The sequence below is a fragment of the Erinaceus europaeus genome, chromosome 7 (genome assembly GCF_950295315.1).
Source record: "Erinaceus europaeus chromosome 7, mEriEur2.1, whole genome shotgun sequence".
Taxonomy (NCBI): Eukaryota; Metazoa; Chordata; class Mammalia; order Eulipotyphla; family Erinaceidae; genus Erinaceus; species Erinaceus europaeus.
This window is the reverse complement of record NC_080168.1, coordinates 10,542,741-10,562,483: the sequence shown is the minus strand read 5'-3', so window position 1 is coordinate 10,562,483 and position 19,743 is coordinate 10,542,741. Positions and strand designations below refer to the sequence as shown.

At 38.0% G+C, this 19,743-nt stretch overlaps 1 long non-coding RNA gene and 1 other non-coding gene across 3 annotated transcripts; both read left to right on the top strand.

Annotated features, from left to right (window-relative positions):
- The first annotated feature begins 789 nt into the window (after nucleotides 1–789).
- On the top strand, nucleotides 790–13,745 carry LOC132539252 (uncharacterized). 2 transcript variants are annotated; one of them, XR_009550516.1, is made up of 4 exons: nucleotides 790–819; nucleotides 10,764–10,825; nucleotides 11,534–11,662; nucleotides 13,529–13,745. It is a non-coding gene; the product is annotated as an uncharacterized LOC132539252 (long non-coding RNA). The 2 variants fall into 2 exon arrangements; XR_009550515.1 differs by lacking the exon at nucleotides 790–819 and adding an exon at nucleotides 6,365–6,694.
- On the top strand, nucleotides 3,984–4,089 carry LOC132539628 (U6 spliceosomal RNA). Its single transcript, XR_009550966.1, has one exon. It is a non-coding gene; the product is annotated as a U6 spliceosomal RNA (small nuclear RNA).
- Nucleotides 13,746–19,743: the final 5,998 nt, after the last annotated feature.

The window sequence follows — 19,743 nt, the reverse complement described above, 5'->3', positions numbered from 1 at the left end:
TATTATTAAAAGCATTTTGTAACTGCTGGGTTTTTGTCACCTTATCCCACCATAATTACAAAATAGCCTGAAAGCTTTAAGTTAGAAACCAGTCATCCCTTACTTTTCACAAAACAAAACAAAATAAAAAAACTAAACAAAACAAAAAATACCTCTGAATCAAACAACTCAAATCATGAAAGGACCTTCCTGTTTTTGAAAGAGATTAGCTTTTAATTTTTGAATTTTATTTCCATTTACTGATTGAATTGTGAGAAAGAGTGTGTTTATTTTAAATCTTAATCGGAAAGGCCACTGAAATTAAATAAATTATATCTTTAAGATGAATAGTTCATTCAAAACTAATAATGTTATTTGGAAAAGAAAATGGATCGCTCTGGCCAATGGAGATCTACAGAATTACAACTAAATGCTTTCAAAATACATCAGGAAGTATGTGTATTCACATGTTACCCTGCATGAGAATCTAGGCTCAAGACCCTATTCCCCACATGCAGCGAGAACAGGATGTCTATCTTTCCCTTCCATCTCCCCTTCCCCTCTCAATTTCTCTCTGTCCTTTCAAATAAAACTGAAAAAAGGAAGCACAATGGAGCAAAATTAGTCCTTTCAACAAAAGGTGCAGGAACAAGTGAAAATTCACATGCATAATATGAGGAATCTAGACACATTTCCCACCATTCACACAACTTAAATCATAATCATAAATGTACAAAACTTCTAGCAGATGATGTAAGAAAAATCATAAATGATATCAATCTGTCAATCTTGTGTTTTTAGACACACCAGCACAAGCACAATGCCTGGAAGAAATCCTTGGTAAGAAAGACTCCATTAAATTGTACAACTGCTGCTCTGCTAACAGCAATGTCAAGAGAACTCAAGCACAGACTAGGAAAAACCCAAAAGACACATAATAGAAGGGACTATGATCTAAAATATTTTTTAAAATCTTAAGAGTTAACAATAAGAAAAATTATCAGGAAATGGACCAAATGTCTGGTGGGGGGGCAGAGATAGTAAGGTAGTTACACAAAAACACTTTCATGTCTGAGGCAGAAAAGGTCTCAGGTTCAACTCCAGGCACCAACTAAAGCCAGAGATAAGCAGTGCTCTGGGAAAACAAACAAACAAAACAAAGACCCTAACAGTAATCCCACCATAGCACATATGGGTGGTATATGAAGTGATGGTCTACATCCTATGTCATCAGGAGAAAAGCAAGTTAAAATGATAATTTGGAGCATCGCCAGGATTTCTTCTCTTTCCTCTAGTGATTGATTTTAACTGAAACTATTACTTCATAGGATAAGCTTTACCTGCTATCCTGAAGTAGAACTTTCTTTTCGGTGCTTTTTATCACTTACTGGTGGTGCGTCAGAATGAGAACAAATTTCCAAATAAGTTACTGATATTCCAAACCGTCAAAACACATTAAGCATAACAGTGATGTATGTCATATCTTTATCAACCAAACTGGAGAGAAGGGTTTTGAACAAAAGTACATTTTTTAAATCACCAACAAGGATGATCATGTGGGGAAAACAAAAACAAACCACAATAAATTCATGTGAGCAATGAACTATAAGATATACTTTCATGGTATTAACTATTACAAAGCTCAAAGCATAGAGGCTTAACAGGATAGTCTCATGTGGGCTTGGGTCTGTTACATTTTAACTGTTAGCGTACATTCAACTGGGAAACCAGGACAAGTAAGTATATATTTAGAGAAATAGAGAAATATGACAATATTCAAACTGCGATAGTTGTCTATGACTTTGTGTCAATAAATTTCATGATGTGGAAAAATGATCAAGTAATGTAAAAAAAGCATAGCACAACTTATATGAGGAAAAATAATAATTATGAATATCCCTAAGCTATTAAATTGAATGAGACTTTAAAAGTGTTTCACAAAGAGAGATTCTGGCTCAGGCAGCTTCACTTGTGAATTTTTCAAGCTATTTGAGCAATAACACACATGTTCTAGAAACTCTTCCAGAAATTACAGTGATTTATAAAATTTCCCAGTTCCTCTTTGTATTTTGCATTATAAATTTCACAATAGGGTTTCTCATGAACATAGAAATAGTTTTGAAAGACTTACAATAAATTAATACCAATACAATATGAAAGGGATAATATAGCAAGATCATTTTGTTTATATCTGGAAATCTTGAAAAGATTAGATTAATAATCAAATGTCAATCAAAGGATGAAGGAAAAAATAACTCATAGTTCTCAATAAAAATTGGTATAAAACTCAGAATAGAAAGGCACTCCCTTAGTCTAATAAAATTCACATATCAAAAACACTCAGCTAGCATTGCTTTAAGTGTAAAAAAACTAAATTCTTTTCCCCTGAGTTTGCAACCAAGTTGAAGATACTCATTAGCAATTTTATCCAACATTGTCCCAAGAAGCCTGCACAGTGTAATAAAATAAGAGAGGGGAATATGTCCAAAGATTAGTTAAGAAATAAATTCACTGATAACATTAGATATGACTTATAATTGTAAATTTTACATGATCCAAATGATATTATTGTTTTCATGTTAGAGGAAATACAGACTTGAAACAATACCAAAAATACAGAACTGATAGGAGGTGTTAGAATGGAAGGTAGAAGACAGCAAAAAAAACCAAAACAAAACAATGTTGTTGATTGAATATAGCACATTTCAATATGTTTTCAAAGAATACTTAGAAACAGTTTATGATTTGCATTGTGGAGGGTGTCACAGGTGTATTCTTACAGCTTTAGGGTGTGCTGATTTTATTGTTAAAGTAATATGCTTATTCAATTTTAACAGCCAAATAATATTTCATCATATATATATAATAAGTTTTTTTTTTTTTTTTTTTGCCACTCAACTGTACAACAGTAGTTGGACATCTGGGTGGCTTCCAAGTCTTGGCAAATACAAATTGTGCTGCTATGGACATAGATACACAGGGCCTGATGCATAATGAAATTATACTCATGGCACAGTGATTTCAATGTAAAACATTGACCCCCTCAATAAAAATAAATAATAAAATAATGGACTTTGGGGTTGGTGAGGAAGTATGGAGATGGTGCACCAAACAGTCATTGCCCCATAGGTCACAAGTTCAATACCTGACACCACCATATACCAAAATCTAGCAGTGTTCTGGTCTCTGTATAAATTAAATTACTAGTTAATTTTTAGTAATGATTTAGCAACGTTTCACACAAATAAATACAGTATTTTAAAAATAAAATAAAATGTGTTTATTTTGCTCACACAAGCATTTTTTTGTCACCAGAGTTATCACTGGAGATCAGAGCCTGTACAATAAATCCATAGATCCTGGAAGCCATTTTTCCTTTTTAAATTTTGTTCTTCTTTTTTCTTCTTATTTTATTTATTTATTTATTTGTTTCAGTAGATAGGACACAGAGAAATTTAGAGGGAAGAGGGAGACCCAGAGGGAGAGACAAAAAGAGACACCTGCAGACCTGCTTCACCACTCATGAAGTTTCCCCCTGTAGGGAGAGAGCAGGGGCTCAAACCCGGAAGCTTGAGTGTGGCGCTGTATGCACTTAACCAGGTGTGCACAGAGTGCCCTAAGGACTTTCATTAGTGTATTTCTTCCATAGTCTCCGTAGCAGGACTTGAGATGAGGGCCTCATAATAAGAACAATGCAGTCTACCACTGAGCAACATGGCTGGTCACTGCTATGCTTCCTTTTTTTTTAAAATAATACAATGCTGTACTTAGAGTGATGTTTTGGGGAGGTGAGAATGAAAATCACTAGATAATTCCATTTTTCATTATGTAACTAAACATGTCAATGTTTGCATTTTCCTAGCTGTGCACATTTCACTTTCACCATGAATATTAAGCACTTGTGTAATGCATTTGTAACATATTATTTTCTTAATTTCTGTGCACAGAGCTCTAAAATGTCACATACCTTATTAAGAAAAGGAAGAGGTTAAACTTTTAAGATGGTGTGCTTACTTCAGCCACACCTATACTAAAACTGTAATGATACAGACATTAGCATGGCCCTTGTGTAAGGATGACACATAATTTTGTGGAACATTATTTACTTTTAAAAAGTTAATCTGGAATGACCATAATTCAAGCTTGCAGTGTAGAAGTATAGATGATGCAGGTGTGTGTGAGGGGGTGTAAAACACGAAGTGAATTGATTCAATTACTTTTTAATTGTTTATTATTACCTGAGCACTGCTCAGTTCTGGCTTTACTGGTGCTGGGATTGAACCTGGGGCCTTTGACACCTCAGGCATGAAAGTTTTCATTAAAAGAACTTTAATCAAGATGACATTCCCTTGATTCCTTTGACAATCTTCAGAAACCTGGCCTTTGACTCAACAGCACCTGCCAGGGCTGAGTTCTCTGCACTGTGTGAGTGCCCCGTATGTTGGCTCATATGTAACTGGGAAACTGAGAACTCTTTACAAAAGTACCAACTACTTCATCACCGATGACCTCTACATACTCTTGTATCCTCACAATCCAGTAATCTTACAAAAGCAGGAAATAAATTGTAGTCATAAAAGATCTTAACCAGGGCCAGGTGGTGGCACATCTGTTTAAGCGCTCACTTGACAGTGTGCAAGAACTCAGGTTCAAGCCTCTGGTCCCCACTTGCAGGGGGAAAGCTTCACAAGTGATGAGGCAGGCCTGCAGGTGTCTCTCTGTCTCTCTCCCTGTCTACCCCTCCCTTCTCAATTTCTCTCTGTCTCTATCCAATAATTAATAAATATTTTTTTAAAAACATCTTCATTTCACATGGATTCCTCTCTCTGTGTCCAACTGTGGCAGTGGGGAACCCTAGAGTCTATGATGGAAGTGACATAATTTTTACAGCCACACTGCTCCTGGGCAAGAAGGCTGCTGGCACAGAGACTTCATGGAGTTCAAAACAAGAGTCTTCACTAATGAGTAACCAGAGAACATTGGAACTAACTCAAGGAATGCTGGGATTTTGCTAAGTCACATCAGTGGAAATCCCTCACCCAGGGATTCAGTTCTGCTGGAAGCTCTTGATCAATCTGTGAATAAATGACCAATGGAAAACATTTCCAGACTAGACGTTTTTATTTTGAAGGGTTTTTTTTTTCTGTCATAAATCTAGGGGGGGAAAGGTAGCATAATTCTTCAGGAATCAGAACAAATTTTACTGTTCTCCTAGGTTTTCTAAAAAAAAAAAAATTACTACCCTTTTTAAAAGTTAAGTCACAAAGAATTTGATTCAGTTTGAAGTGTCCTGTCAGATAAGGTATAAACATGAGCTCTAGCTCATGTCATTTACAAAGCTAAAAAAAAAAAAAAGTATTTGTCTTTGTTGAAAACAGAAACAGAAATAATAGTGAGAAGAGGAACACGGTTGTTTGGCCTTGGTTTACTTGCATTGGTCACATCACTCTGTCCTTTCTGCCTTCCCTTTTCCTTCCTATATGGTTGGTCCTTTTGTTGCTTTTGTTTGAATTTCCATTTATATTCTTTTGACCTCATTTGGGGTTCGAATTCTTTTACTTCTTTTGCTTTCAATAGTTCTTGCAAGGCAGAGTCATTGGGGGTGAATTCCTTCTGTTTCTGTATGTCTGGGAAGCTTTTGGTTTTTCTCATACTTGAAAGATAATTTGGCAGGATAGTAACATGATTGATAATTGTAATTTCTGTTTTTTGACTTATTTATTATTGGATAGAGACAGAGAGAAATTGAGAAGGGAGGAGGAGGTAGAGAGAGAAAGAGACAGAGAGACACCTGCAGCCCTACTTCACCACTTGTGAAGCTTTTCCCCCTGCAGAAGGGGGCAGGGCAGGGGCTTGAACCTGGGTCCTTGTGCACTTACCCAGGTGTGCACTTACCCAGGTGTGCCACTGCCTGGCCCCTATAATTATTATTTCTTAATATTATAAAATTGCCATTCTTTTCCCTTCTTGCTTCTTGAGTCTGTGTTGAGAAATCTTGTGACAGCCTTGATGGTCCCGCCCTCCATACCGGCTTAGTCCTTTCCCTTGCAGTTTGCAGTTTGCATTCCTTCCTCCCCCTTACTTTTGGACAGTGACACTACAGTATTGTTTGGGGTTGTTTGTTTAGGGCTTAATGGCTTTGACTTCCCCTCAGCTTCTACTTCATCTAATGTTTGACCATTGTTTACATGTGGGATTTTTTTCTGAAATAATTTTTGTAAATATGCTCTCTTCTCTCTCTTCCTCTTCATTTTCACAGGCTCTGAAACTTTCACATTCTTCTTTCTGATGAAATCTGCTAACTCACAGAGAATTGCTTCATTTTTTGTAAATCTTTCTTCTCCAACGCTTTGCTCTCTAAGGGCCTGCTGCTTTTGCTGTTGTATTCTTAAGTTAGTTGACTGTGGATACAAGCCCTCTCAGATAGGGATAGGCTTTAGTGCTGTCAAGGATGTCTTTTAGCTTCTGTAATTCTTCTCAGAGCTCTCTCTGCGAAATTCTGAATTCTTTGTTGAATAGATCTCAGAATTCCTTGATTTGAGTTTGTACGTTATGATTGGAGTCCTGAAGCACCTTCATAATTATCTTTTTTTTTTCATATTCCAACATGTTTTCATAATCCTTATGGAGATAAATATTTGTATTTTTCCCCATGTTTTTGTTGGGTGTGTTTTCTGCTTTTCAACCTGCAGGAGGCGCTGTGGTGGTGTGGCAGGTGAGGAGCATCTTCCCTGTTTACTTAGGTTCAGCTGGGGCAAACTCTCAATGGGTGGGCGATGGCTCCGTGTGGTTTCTCATGGCTTCTTTTCCCAGTCCTGTTTTGAGTTGTTATTCCAGGCTCATGATCTTGATCTGCAGACTTCATTGATAGGATGTCCATAATTTTATTATCAGCAGCAGCTGTTAAAAGGGAACCACTTTTCTACTGTTCTTGGCTGTTTTGTCTTGGCTAATGGAAAGTGAGGATAGCACAGCTGTGTCACACCCAGAATTCTTTCAGGTGCTCAGAAAACCAAAAAAAAAAAAAAAAAAAAAAGTTGGTAACTTCGTTTTCCAAAGCTGTGGGAAACTGAATGAGGTTTTCTTACATTTTTTTTCTTCCCCTAGAAGCCTTCCTACATTTTTAAAGATTAAGAGAATTAAAGCCCTAAAGCTCTCCTCTCCTATAGAAATAGCTAAATAACAGTTCCTATCCCCTTTTTCTTTCTGTTCTAGAAAGAAAATGGATATTTCATTTGCAAACTGGTTCATCTCTGAAATGCTTATTCTAATAATGACCAAGATGCCAGAAAATGTCATATTGCTGTTTAACTCAATACTAGAGACTCAACCAGTAGGAATGTTTCAGGTTGTGATTTGTTTTTCTTGAGGTCCAATTGCAGAGATTGAGGTAGAGTCAATGGGCAGAGAGGCATTAGGAATGGATACTAAAATTTGCCAGATCATCTCTCCAAAGTAGGAAGAAATGAAGTGGAGGAAAGAGAGGAAGAGGGAGTCATCTAATACATGATTATATTAAGGAAAAGGTGTTATTCTAAGTAAATGCTCAGTAAAAATTAAATGGAGGAATGAGAATTGATCATTGCTTCCCTTTCAGTTGTCTGCTGGCCCTCCCTATGCCTATTCCTTCCTTACTGCCCTGGGACATACTTGGTCCTTCTTATACAGAGCCTGGATTTCAGATCAAAAAAAGTCTGATTCCAACTCTGACTTCCTTTAGTAAATGTGGAGTGACTAGTGAATTTCTCAGTGATTAGTTTCCTATCACAAATTATCTCTAACAAGTTACCGTAAAATGGACATACAGAAGCAACACAAATTTATACTTTCATGGTTCTGGAGGTTAAAACTTCAAGATTAATGCCTCAGCAGGATTGTGTTCTCACCACAGTCCCTAGAGGGAGACTCTGGTCCTTGGTTCTTCTTAAATTTTTCTTATATTTACTTGCCACTAGGGTTATTGCTGGGACTTGGTACCTGCGTGATGCCACTATTCCTGATTGCCAGTTTTTTTGTGATAGTCAGAATTTAAAGAGGTTAAAAAGAAAGAGGAAAGGAAGAAAGAAAAAAAGAAAGAAAGAAAGAAAACAGAAAAGGAGAGAGAGACAGAGAGAAGGAGCAAAATCTGTAGAATTTCTCCCTTGCTCATGATACATGCCCCTGCAGGTGGGAAGTTGGGCTTGATTCTGAGCTGGCTCTCACACAGGGAACCATGTATGCTATACCAAGTAAGCCACCACCTAACCTCTCCTCTCCTCCTATCTTTTTTCCCCTCTTGTCTCTTTTCCTCTCCTCTCTTCTCTTCTATCTTTTCTGTTTCTCTTTTTTTAATAGAAAAAGAGAAAAATTGAGAGGGAATGGGGAGATAGAGAAGAAGAAAGAGAGATACCAGAAATACCACTCAGGAAGCTTCTAGTCCTATAGGTGGGGTCTGGGGATTTGAACCAGGGTCTATTTGCATAGTAATGTGTATGCTCTACATAGGGGAGCAATTGTCCTCTTACTCCTTCTATTTTTTTTAATGGTTTATATATTTATATGAGAGAGAGTGGGGCAGAGAATTACTTGATCTAGCATATGCAGTACACTAATTAAACCTCAGGCATCATAACCTATAAGTACAGTGAGTACCCATTTATTGGGGAAACTGACGATCCTTCCTAGCCGACTGAATCCACATGGATCCCAGTCACTTTCAAAGCCAGCAACAAGCAGACATCAGGCTCAACCTGACGCTGTTGACTGGCTACGGAAGAAGGGCAAACGCTAGAAGAAGAAGTACAATGGTGTGTTATGTGCTGCTATTGGTATAAGGAGTTTCTTCATTAGAAGAGGAAACACAGACGGTGATGGACTTGCACGTAGGATACTGCCGTCAGTATTATTCTCCTGACATTACAAAATGCAAACAGCTCCATAAAAATTACCAGCTGTAATGACTTTTCAAGTCTTTTTCCATAACATTCCTCTGCCTGCCTTGTTTTGTAGAGTCTAGGTCCTAGTTCACATTCCACACTCCTCACTTCTGTTTTCCATGCCTCCAGCACTGTTCCAATTCTATTTCCTTACTTTCTCTTCTGTATTTCACAATATTCCTAGGTTGTGACTTTGTATCCTCATTCTTTTTCTCTTTTTGAAAAGATTTTTTTAAAAATACTAGTTTTATGTCCTTTAATGCTATTTTACATATAGCTGTATCTTATAAAGTAACACCAGCAGTTGCCCCTGGTCTAAGCTCTTAGGAGATAGAATATTTCAAAGAACAAGTCATTAACTTTGTCAGACAAAGTAAGGACTACAAAAGCTGAATAAGGGCAAGACATTGTCATAGTTTAATGATGACTCTTTAGTCACTACCAGGTCACCCCATCACCTGGGGCCCTAGTCAGGGAGTCCTGGGAATCCCACACAGACATGATGAGCCTAGACCTCTAACAGATCCCTTTCTCTACTGCCACTGGTCATCTCCATCAGGAACAACATAATGGACCCCTCTGTGGGCCCCTGTAGGACTTTTCCCTCAATGTGGATCAACAATGGTAGGGATTGTTCCATTCTCCGAAGGGAGGTTGGACAACATACTCTACCACCTGAGGAAGATATGTCTCAAAATTTGTGCAGCCTAGAATGTTCCTAGCTGTGACCACAGAATGCGAGCTTAGACCTACAGGGATGCAGAGGTTACACAGGCTCCTAAGCTGAATATGGGCCCCAGATCAAATCAGTGGGGTTTACAATTAACAATATTTATATATTTTTCCCATATTTAAGAGCTACTTTCTACCCTGATCTAGCTTTCTAGTCCTATTTCCAACTCTGACACCATCTCTCCAGACAATAACTTGGGTCCACCTGCATATCAGATGTCAGGCTCAGGCAAAAACTAGTAAAATCATGGGCCCCTTGGAATATACCTAAAATAGACCTACTAGCTTTTTTCAAAATGGAGACCCCCTAATCTTCATAATCAATATTCTTGCCTTTAGGTTAACGATCAGTCAATGATTTGTTCTGCTTTATATCTTAAATCTTTTTCAGCCATGAGATTCCAGATACTACCATAATGCCAACCTGACTTCCCTGGGCAAACAACCCAACTAAAGTGTCCTGAGCCCTGCCTCCCCAGACCCCTATCTCACTAAGGAACAGAGACAGACTGGGAGTTTGGATCGAACTGCCAACACCTATGTTCAGCAGAGAAGCAATTACAGAAGTCAGACCTTCCACCTTCTGCACCCCATGGTGATCCTGGGTCCATACTCCCAGAGGAATATAGAATAGGAAAGCTTCCAATGGAAGGGATGTGTTGCAAAACTCTGGTGGTGGGAATTGTATGGAATTGTACCCCTCTTATCCTATGATCTTGTCAATATTTCCATTTTATAAATGAAAACTTTTTAAAAGCCACAAAAATATTTTTTTTTATTTATTATTGGATAGAAACAGAGAAATTGAGAGGAGGGGGGAGATATAGGGAGCCAGAGAGACATCCACAACCATGCTTCACCACTCATTAAGCTTTGCCCCTGCAGGTGGGGACTAGGGGCTTGAACCTGAGTGGGTCCTTGTGCACTCTAATGTGTGCACTTAATCAGGTGTGTCACCACCTGGCTCCCATTCCTTTTTCTCTTTATACACACGAACTCACATGGATTCTGACACCTCTAATCATTTTGGTGTTAAGCTTCCATCTCTCAGTATCTGTGACTTGTGGCTAAAGAGAGGTTGATCAGAGTAGAGACACGCTTTCTTTAATCCTCTTCTTTCATCTTTTTTATTTTCAGATGTCTGCGGCACATTTCCATTGACAGGTTATGTTAATACCTCCAACTCAACATGCATGAAAGTAAGCACATTATCTTTATCTTGAAACAAGTCCCTCCCTTCTCCATATCTATTAATCAGTTCTGCAGAATTATTAACCTCTCAGCCTAGCTAAACACCTTTATTCATCTGTAACTTTCCTCTTCTCTCAATCAATCATAAAAACCTGTTAGAGCCGGTTTCATATGACCTTTCACCATATTTCACCACTCGTCTCCCTCTCCATCTTTTTAACTCACTACTTAAAGGTGAAAGCTAGCATTTAACTCAAATATTTTAGTCAGACGGTATCTACTACCTGTGTTATTTATTTTAAAAAATAAGGGTGATGTTTCCATTATTCCTAGTTACAAAATGTACTTTGGTAAGCTTATGTCTTTCCCAGATGGCTTACCTTTAGTAAACGACATGGCCAGGAGGGTGGTCCCACTCATTTAATGTAAAATACCTTGCTTCTTACACTGTGAAGTGTTTCCTAAAAGCTTTTCTAAGCTGCGGTCTTGTTCCTCAATGTTCTCTTACAAATAGCCTACAAATACACTCCCTAGTTAAAAACAAAGGTTATCTTGAGACTCTTTTGAAATCATTCCAAACACACCATAGTTTCCATGTGAAATGTTCCCGAACCCAAGTCTCAGATGAATTGACAAGTGTTTCACGTTGTCCTTTCTCACCGGAAGAACCACTTCCGGTTGGCTATCTATAGCTCTGTGCTCACATTGCTTTCCAGCTTCTAAGAACTCAAGACACACGTCAGAGTTGGCTACTGAACTGCACTCCTCTTACAGTATGATGGTCCTGTCTTGATCTTATTTCCCATGAAGAAGAAACCTCTATTGCTGACCCTTAACCGCAGCAGGTACATCACCTTAGTTTTTAACCTTTGCATAGTAATCATTAGTTGATAGACTTCAACTTTTCGAAATGTTTAGTGAACTATTTGAGATATGCAAAACATTTAAAATAATATACAACACCTTACCCAGTTTAGAAAGCAAATATTTTTGTGGGATGAAAGTTCCTTGTATTTCCTGATCCTTTCCTGATTCTGAATGGGAGGTATGTCAAGATCGGACAATCACGTTTTAGCTTTCCTATTTATGTCCAGTTTCTTAAATATTAGAAATGAACTCCCCTATTCAAAGTAGATTCACAAAGAAGCAGAAAAAAGAAGTGATATATTGCTCTAAAGCTCTGTATCCCACTTAGATCTGCAGTTGGATTTCTCCCAGAGGGTGCTGGTCTCATCTTCAGTTGAAGGATAAGGCTTATATTTATTTTTAGTCTTAAAAACATGTATGATAGCCTCTAAGGTCCCTGGAGAAAAAAAAAAAAAGGATGATTTTAATGGCACCAGCTGCTTCATTGCTCCAGAGAAGGCTTCCTTGGACCCTTTTGTGTCTGTTTCTCAACAATATATATTTATCCTGAAGTGAAACCATTTTTTATGATTTCCTCTTCTGTGAGAAATTAGATAGGCTCTGTGATAAATATTTTTTAACATTTTTCTTTCTACTTTTAGAATATGTTTAAAAATGAGGTGACATTTTAAATATAATTTGAGATACTGTTTACAAAGTTAATCATGTTGATATTAAGGGATTTTGTGGTAGGTAGAAAATGTAATGTGATACATTATTATATCGATGCTTAGTTTGGTTTAATTAAAAACTTATTCCTTTCTGATTTAAATTCTTCATACTCATTTTAAAGGGATATCTTATAGGAAAACATTAAAAAGTAATTCATGAATGCTCCAGTTAACTTTAGAATTCAAGTATCACTAATAAATTAACTATGAACGATTTTTTTTTTAAATTTCTTTATTAGGGGATTAATGTTTCACAGTTGATAGTAAATACAATAGTTCATACATATATAACATTTCCCAGTTTTCTCCATAACAATACAACACCCACTGGGTCCTTTGCCATCTTGTTTCAGGACCTGAATCTGCTTTCCCACTCACCCCAGAGTCTTTTACTTTGGTGCAATACACCAGAATGATTTTTCTTATATGAGTTCTCTCATTCCTACATTTGAGTTTAGCATTGATGTTTTTATTTTTGTAGTTTAATTAAATTTGTATATAGCTCAAAACAGTGTGCTGTGGATTTTACTTGATTTGAAATTTGTATATCATAATATAAGAAGTAAGTTACAGGGAGTCAGGCAGTAGTACAGCCGGTTAAGCGCATGTGGCGTGAAGTACAAGGACCTGCTAAGGATCTCAGTTTGAGCCCTCAGCTCCCCACCTGCCACGGAGTTGCTTCACAGGCGGTGAAGCAGGTCTGCAAGTATCTTTCTCTCCCCCTTTCTGTTTTCCCCTCCTCTCTCCATTTCTCTCTGTCCTATCCAACAATGACAACATCAATATCAGCAACAATAACTACAACAATAAAAAAACAAGAGCAACAAAAGGGAATAAATAAATAAATATTTTTTTAAAGAAGTAAGTTACAACTTTTATTTTTAGTGATTTATTAATGATCGACAAGATTGTGGTATAAGAGGGGTACAATTCCATACAATTACCACCACCAGAGTTTTGTATCCGATCCCCTCCATTGGAAGCTTTCCTATTCTCTATCCCTCTGGGAGTATGCACCCAGGATCACTATGGGATGCAGAAGGTGGAAGGTTTAGTTTCTGTAATTGCTTCTCTACTGCACATGAATGTTGGCAGGTTGATTCATACTCCCAGCCTGTTTCCGTTTTTCCTTAGGAAATACAGAAAGGAATCAGGACACTGGAGAGGTGGGAGTTCCAGGACACATTGGTGAGGTTGTCTGCCCAGGGAAGTCACATTGGAGTCATGGTAGCATCTGCAGCTTGGTCTCAGAATTTCCTGATGCATGTAGCTATATTACTCTATGCTATCCTATTGTAATATAATACAATACCAATATGCTACAAAAATTATTTCTGTAGAACTTCCTTTTACTATTTCCTGTGCTTACATGTAAAAATGAATAGCAGATTTCAAAATTTATAAAAATGTTGAAATATATTAAAGGGTAGTTATAAATTCCAGAATACCCATAGATGAGTGTAAATGTTTCACTGGTGAACACATTCGTCAATGATATTAATAACCATATATATATATTTGTGGAAGCCAGGGTGGCGTACCATGTCCAAGGACCCTGGTTCCCTGCTCCCCTCCTGCAGGGGGATCTCTTCACATAAGCATTGAAGCAGGCCTGTAGGTCTATCTAGGTGGCTATCTTTCTCTCTCTACCCTCTCAATTTCTCTCTGCCTTACCAAATAAAACAGACCAAAACTAAAAAATAAAAAGTCGGGAGCAGTGGATTCATATAGTGTGCCAGCACTGAACCCAGCAATAACCATGGTGGCAATAAAACATCTTTTAAAATGATATATTTATTTAAAAATTGTATATTCAGCTGCGCAGCATAGTAGTCACAATCTGATGAGTATAAGTTAGTAGTTGATTGCCATTAAAATTTATAATTTCCTTCTTCTTCTTCTTCTTCTTCTTCTAGCGTTTGCCCTTCTTCCGTAGCCAGTCAACAGCGTCAGGTTGAGCCTGATGTAAAGTTTCGAGACCTCCTTTGAATCTGGAGAGGTGGCAGTCGTTGACTATGTGGGTCATAGTCTGTCTGTAGCCGCAGGGGCAGTTCAGGTGGTCTCTGGCTCCCCAGCGATGGAACATAGTGGCGCACCGGCCATGGCCTGTTCGATAGCGATTGAGGAGGGCCCAATCGTAATGTGCTAGGTCAAAGCCGGGTTGACGCTTGCAGGGGTCTGTGATGAGGTGTTTGTTCTTTACCTCAGCTGACTGCCAACTCTGTTTCCAAGAGTCTGGAACAGAGAAGTTCAGTGTAGGCGTAGGGGACCAGATTGGGTGACGAGACGTCAAGCGTTGGACAGGGTGGGCGAAGATATCCGCATATATTGGCAGGTCTGGTCGAGTGTAGACGTGGGAAATGAACTTAGATGATGCCACATCCCGACGAATATCTGGCGGGGCGATGTTGCTAAGAACTGGCAGCCATGGAACCTTTTCATGTCTGGCACCAATTTTGTGCTACAAAATAGTAGAGACATGAATCACACATATGAAGATGAAAATATCAGTTGTTACATGGAGTTTATTTTTAGTTGGGTCAAGTGAACTCTTATCACATTGACACATACTATATATATGGATCCAGGCTAATGGAAAAAACTAGGCAGTGTTTACACATAAACAAATCTCATAGTTATACCAATATTGAAAAGAAGAAAGCAGTATGGTATTTATCTTTATATATATATATATAATTTATCTTATAATTTTATTATTACTATGAAAGACATTTCTAAAGAAAGTTGGCATTTTTTTTTATTTTATAAAACCAATTAAGTTCATAAAAGGCACAGATACTAGTGAATGAAGTACAGATACTATCAATAAGCAACCCAGAGAAGTAAGAAGTGGGTGGGGGTAGATAGCATAATGGTTATGCAAAGAGGCTCTCCTGCCTGAGGCTCCAATGTCCCATGTTCAATCCCCTGAACCACCATAAACCAGAACTAAGCAGTAGTTTGGTAAAACAAAACAAACCAACAAACAAACATAAAAAAACAAGAAGCTCCAAATTTGGTTTGTAGACCTTAATGAAATTTGTGGTGACTCTTAATCATGCATTCATGAAGACTCAAGGCAACCTTGCTCAGCATAAAAGAATGGAACTAAGATTTGAACAACTCAGCTAAATGTCACATAATTTACAAGAATCCAATAAAATGAAATTCCTTCTAAACAAACAAAATGAAAATCTAAATGAAAATCAACAGCAACACCCACTGCCTAGATAGGATTCAAATTATTTGACATGCTAACAACCAGGGAAGAGTGAACTACTCTCAAGGAGAGACAATTAACAGAAAATTTTGGGACGAGCATTCAAACTTTAAAGACACTATGACAAGTGTATTCAGTGTACATAAGAGGATAACAATGAACTAAAATAAACATATATTTATTTAAAAAAAGAAATAAAATGAAGGGCCATTAAAATAGCTTGCTTGACCAGTGTGCTTAATTTGAAATGTGAATGACCCAAGTTCAAGTCTAGCCTCCACTGCATTAGGAGAGGCTGTGGTGCTACGGTATCTCTCCTGTCATTATCTCTGTCTCTTCACTTTTTATGTGAATAATAGAAATCAGACCTGGAGCTGTAAATTCCTACCACAAAAAATAGAAACAGAAAATGTAGAACTGAAGAATAGCACATCTATTGGATGAAGTCAAAGTAGAAAGATGAAGTGAACTGGAAGTTAATAGAAAGGAAAGACTGAAGGAAATCTCAGAGGTCCTCATACATGTCTACCAGACATGTCTAACTGGAATTCTAGAAGGAGAGAATGATGCACAAATTCTTTTAGAAAATAGAGGCTAGACAGTTGGGGTGATGGTGTAGGACTCTAGTTTCTAAGTCTCCTAAGTCCCATATTCAGTGCTAGCACCATCTTATAGTAGAGCTCACCATTTTTTAAAAGTTTTTCTCATATATTTGAAGTAATATCTGAATCCCCTAATTCAAGGCATGTAATCAATATAAAGTATTATAATAATTCTGTGGGGTAGAAAAAAAAAGAATCAAGAGGCAAGGGTTTTATGTTGTATGCCTTTTAAAATCTTACAGAATATTTTCTAACAATAACATTTTTTCATGTTGTAATAGAAATAGAGGATACTGACCAATATACTGATATTAGAGGATACTGACCAAGGATTATTTATCATTTTGCCTTGTGCCGGGCTGGCTTCGTGGGCGGGAGTCAGACAACCAGAGACTCATGGATGGCTGGGTGGTACACATTTCAGTCTTTATTCATGCAGAAAGCAGCACAATCTAAGCTAAGCTATCTAAAGTATCTCTAATCACAATCCTGTCCATATATATATATATATATATATATATATTCGCCAAGTAGGGTGGAAACAGGATGTGACATAGAGAGAGTGGAGCGAAAAGTGACTGGTGCAAATGAGGGTGTACTACGAGAGGGGGCAGAGCAAAAAGACATCATGAACCAGTGGGGATTAAACCAATGCCCTGCAGGCAGGGCGGTGATTAGTTAAGAGTGGTTATGTAAATAGAATACAGTGTTAAGCAGGGGGGATTAAACCAATGAAACAGAACTGGTTTTAGAAGCATACCAACAGCCATGCACCAAGTAACACAGAATCCCATGACCTATTAAAGTTATCAGGAGATGATGAATCTAAACTGTGATTTCCTGTCCTGGTTCTACTCTGGCAGCTATGGATTCCACCCAAATAAGAATTCCATTCTTTCTGTCAGACAGGAGGAGATGCTTTGTGAACCACAATGAGGCTGTTAGATTTAGGATGGAGGTAAAATCCAGCATCAGAAATGAAAGGAAAAGACTTCACAGGATGTGTTGGCACCAACAGATTGATAGCCACTTCTTTTCTTCACCAGTTTTTCCTCAAGGGTAGCAACTGTTTCCTATGTGTACACCAGAGACTCAGATTCCTTTGCAGCTTACCAGTAATTTTGGCCTCTCCTCACTCTAGGGAACCAGCAGAAGACTTACTGGGAAGTGCTCATACATTATAATATGTGAGGACCTGGGTTCAAGCCCTGTGCTAGGACATGAGAATGCCTGCAGGGGGGGATGCTTCATGAGTGGTGTGAGAGACATGTAGTGTCCCATCTCACACGGTCTTTCTGCTTCACTCTATCTTTCAATCTCTGTCTAGAGGAAAGAAAAATAGCTACCAGCAGTGACACTGAACTTGTAGGCACTGAACTCCCAAGATAACCCTGGTGGGAGAAAATAAATAAGTGAATAAATAAATAAATAAAATACATCATCAATCACTGCCTCATGTGGGGAAAACAGATAAACAAATCAACAGATTCAAGGAATTAGTAAACATCAAGAAAAGTACAGATAAGTAAATCTCTGCTCATGTCATACTGAAATTGCTAAAATAAAATTAGAAAGAAAATACTTTAAAAGGAGTCTCAGAAACCTATCACAGTATATACCAAGAGCAAATCCTTCAAATCAACAGTGACTTTGCAAAAACACTGCAATGTGGCATATCGAGTGATGACTAGCTCAAAGCAGCTTGTCTTCAAGGGCTGGGAGACCAAACCTCTCAACTCAAAATTCTCTTTTTAGCAAAAAAGCACCTTTCCCGAATTAACTTGAAATAACAATTTTAGAGAGGTTGAAACTAAGAAATTTTTATTATGTAAAGAGACTCTCATGCCTGAGGTTCCATAGTGCCAGGTTCAATAACCCACACCACCATAAACCAGGGCTAAGCAGTACTCTATTAAAAAATAAATAAATAAATAGGGAGTTTGGTGGTGGCACAGTGGGTTAAGTGCAGGTGGCACAAAGTACAAGGACCGGCATAAGGATCCTGGGTCAAGCTCCTGGCTCCTCACCTTCAGGGAAGTCGCTTCACAGGCGGTGAAGGAGGTCTGCAGGTGTCTGTCTTTCTCTCCCTATCTCTGTCTTCCTCTCCTCTCTCCATTCCTCTCTGTCCTATCTAACAACAATGACATCAATAGCAACAACAATAACTATAACAACAATAGAAAAGGGCAACAAAAAGGGAAAATAAATAAAATAGAAAAATAAATAAATAAATAAATAAACTAATAAATTTTCTCAGATAACATGTTACAAGATGTGTTAAGAGAAATGATCCAGTCTTAATGAAAAATATTCCAATTGGATACTTCAGTATTGAGATAACTTCATGCCAGGTGAAATGAGAACAAGCATGGTGACTGGATATACAATCCTTTTAATTTCATTAGTGCACATTAAACTTTAAAACTATAAATTATAATATTATTATGAATATTTCATATTATGTTTTATGGACATTAAAAATTTCTTAGTGATTTAATATTGATTTTAATGTTAGAAGATAATTTGGATATCATCCCACACCGATTTTTATTTATTGTGCCCCACGTTGGGCGCCGGATGTTGTTGTGCGCAGGCTGCAGAGAAGAGAGAGAGGGGGTCCGGAGCGAAGAGGAAACACAAATCTTTATTTGCGCTGGCACCTCAGAGTTGGGTGCTAGAGAGGCAGGTTGGGCCATGTGGAGGTAGCGAAAATGGCCGCCTCACGCAGTAACCTTTCCTGCGTCTGAACACCGGAGTGAAGCGCTGGCAAGAGAGCGAGGTGCAGAAGAAGAAGGGCTTTTATAGGAGTAGCTTTCACGAGAATGGGAAGGGGGAGGAGTAACCATACCACTCCAGGATAGGATAATAACTCTTGTGAGAATGGGAGGGGGGAGGAGTGACCAAAGCACTCTGGATATCGCGGGGATATAGACAATGCCCTGAGGGCACAACATGGCTGAACAGGCACTCCGAGAATGTCCCAACTCTCGCGGGAACTAGCAGTAGCCTGAGGGGACAACATGGCAGATGTGACTGCATTGGCACAATTTCCCAGCAATTTATTTTTATATTTATTTATTTATTTAAGAAAGGAGACACTAACAAAATCATAGGATGGGGGGGTACAACTCCACACAATTCCCGCCACCCAATCTCCATATCCCACCCCTCCCCAATAGCTTTCCCACTTTCTCCACATTGTTTCTACCATGAGTTCTGTATCCCCATTCCTTCCATTAGAAACTACAATAGTTCTCCCAAGGCCACAGATATGAGTTGACTATTATTTTTATAAATATCTATATTTATATATACTTGTTCTTTCCCCCTTATGGTCCTGACTTCTCTTTCTCTGTCACATGTACACCTATTACTGCTTCTGAATGTCTTTTTTTTTTCTCTTCTCTCTCTATTGTATTATATTTTAAACAAATGTAATATACAAAATAACAAATTTGGGTACCCATAGGCTTTTACTACTGCAAAATTTCTTTGTTTTAATTTATTTTTTAATCAGAGTGATAGGA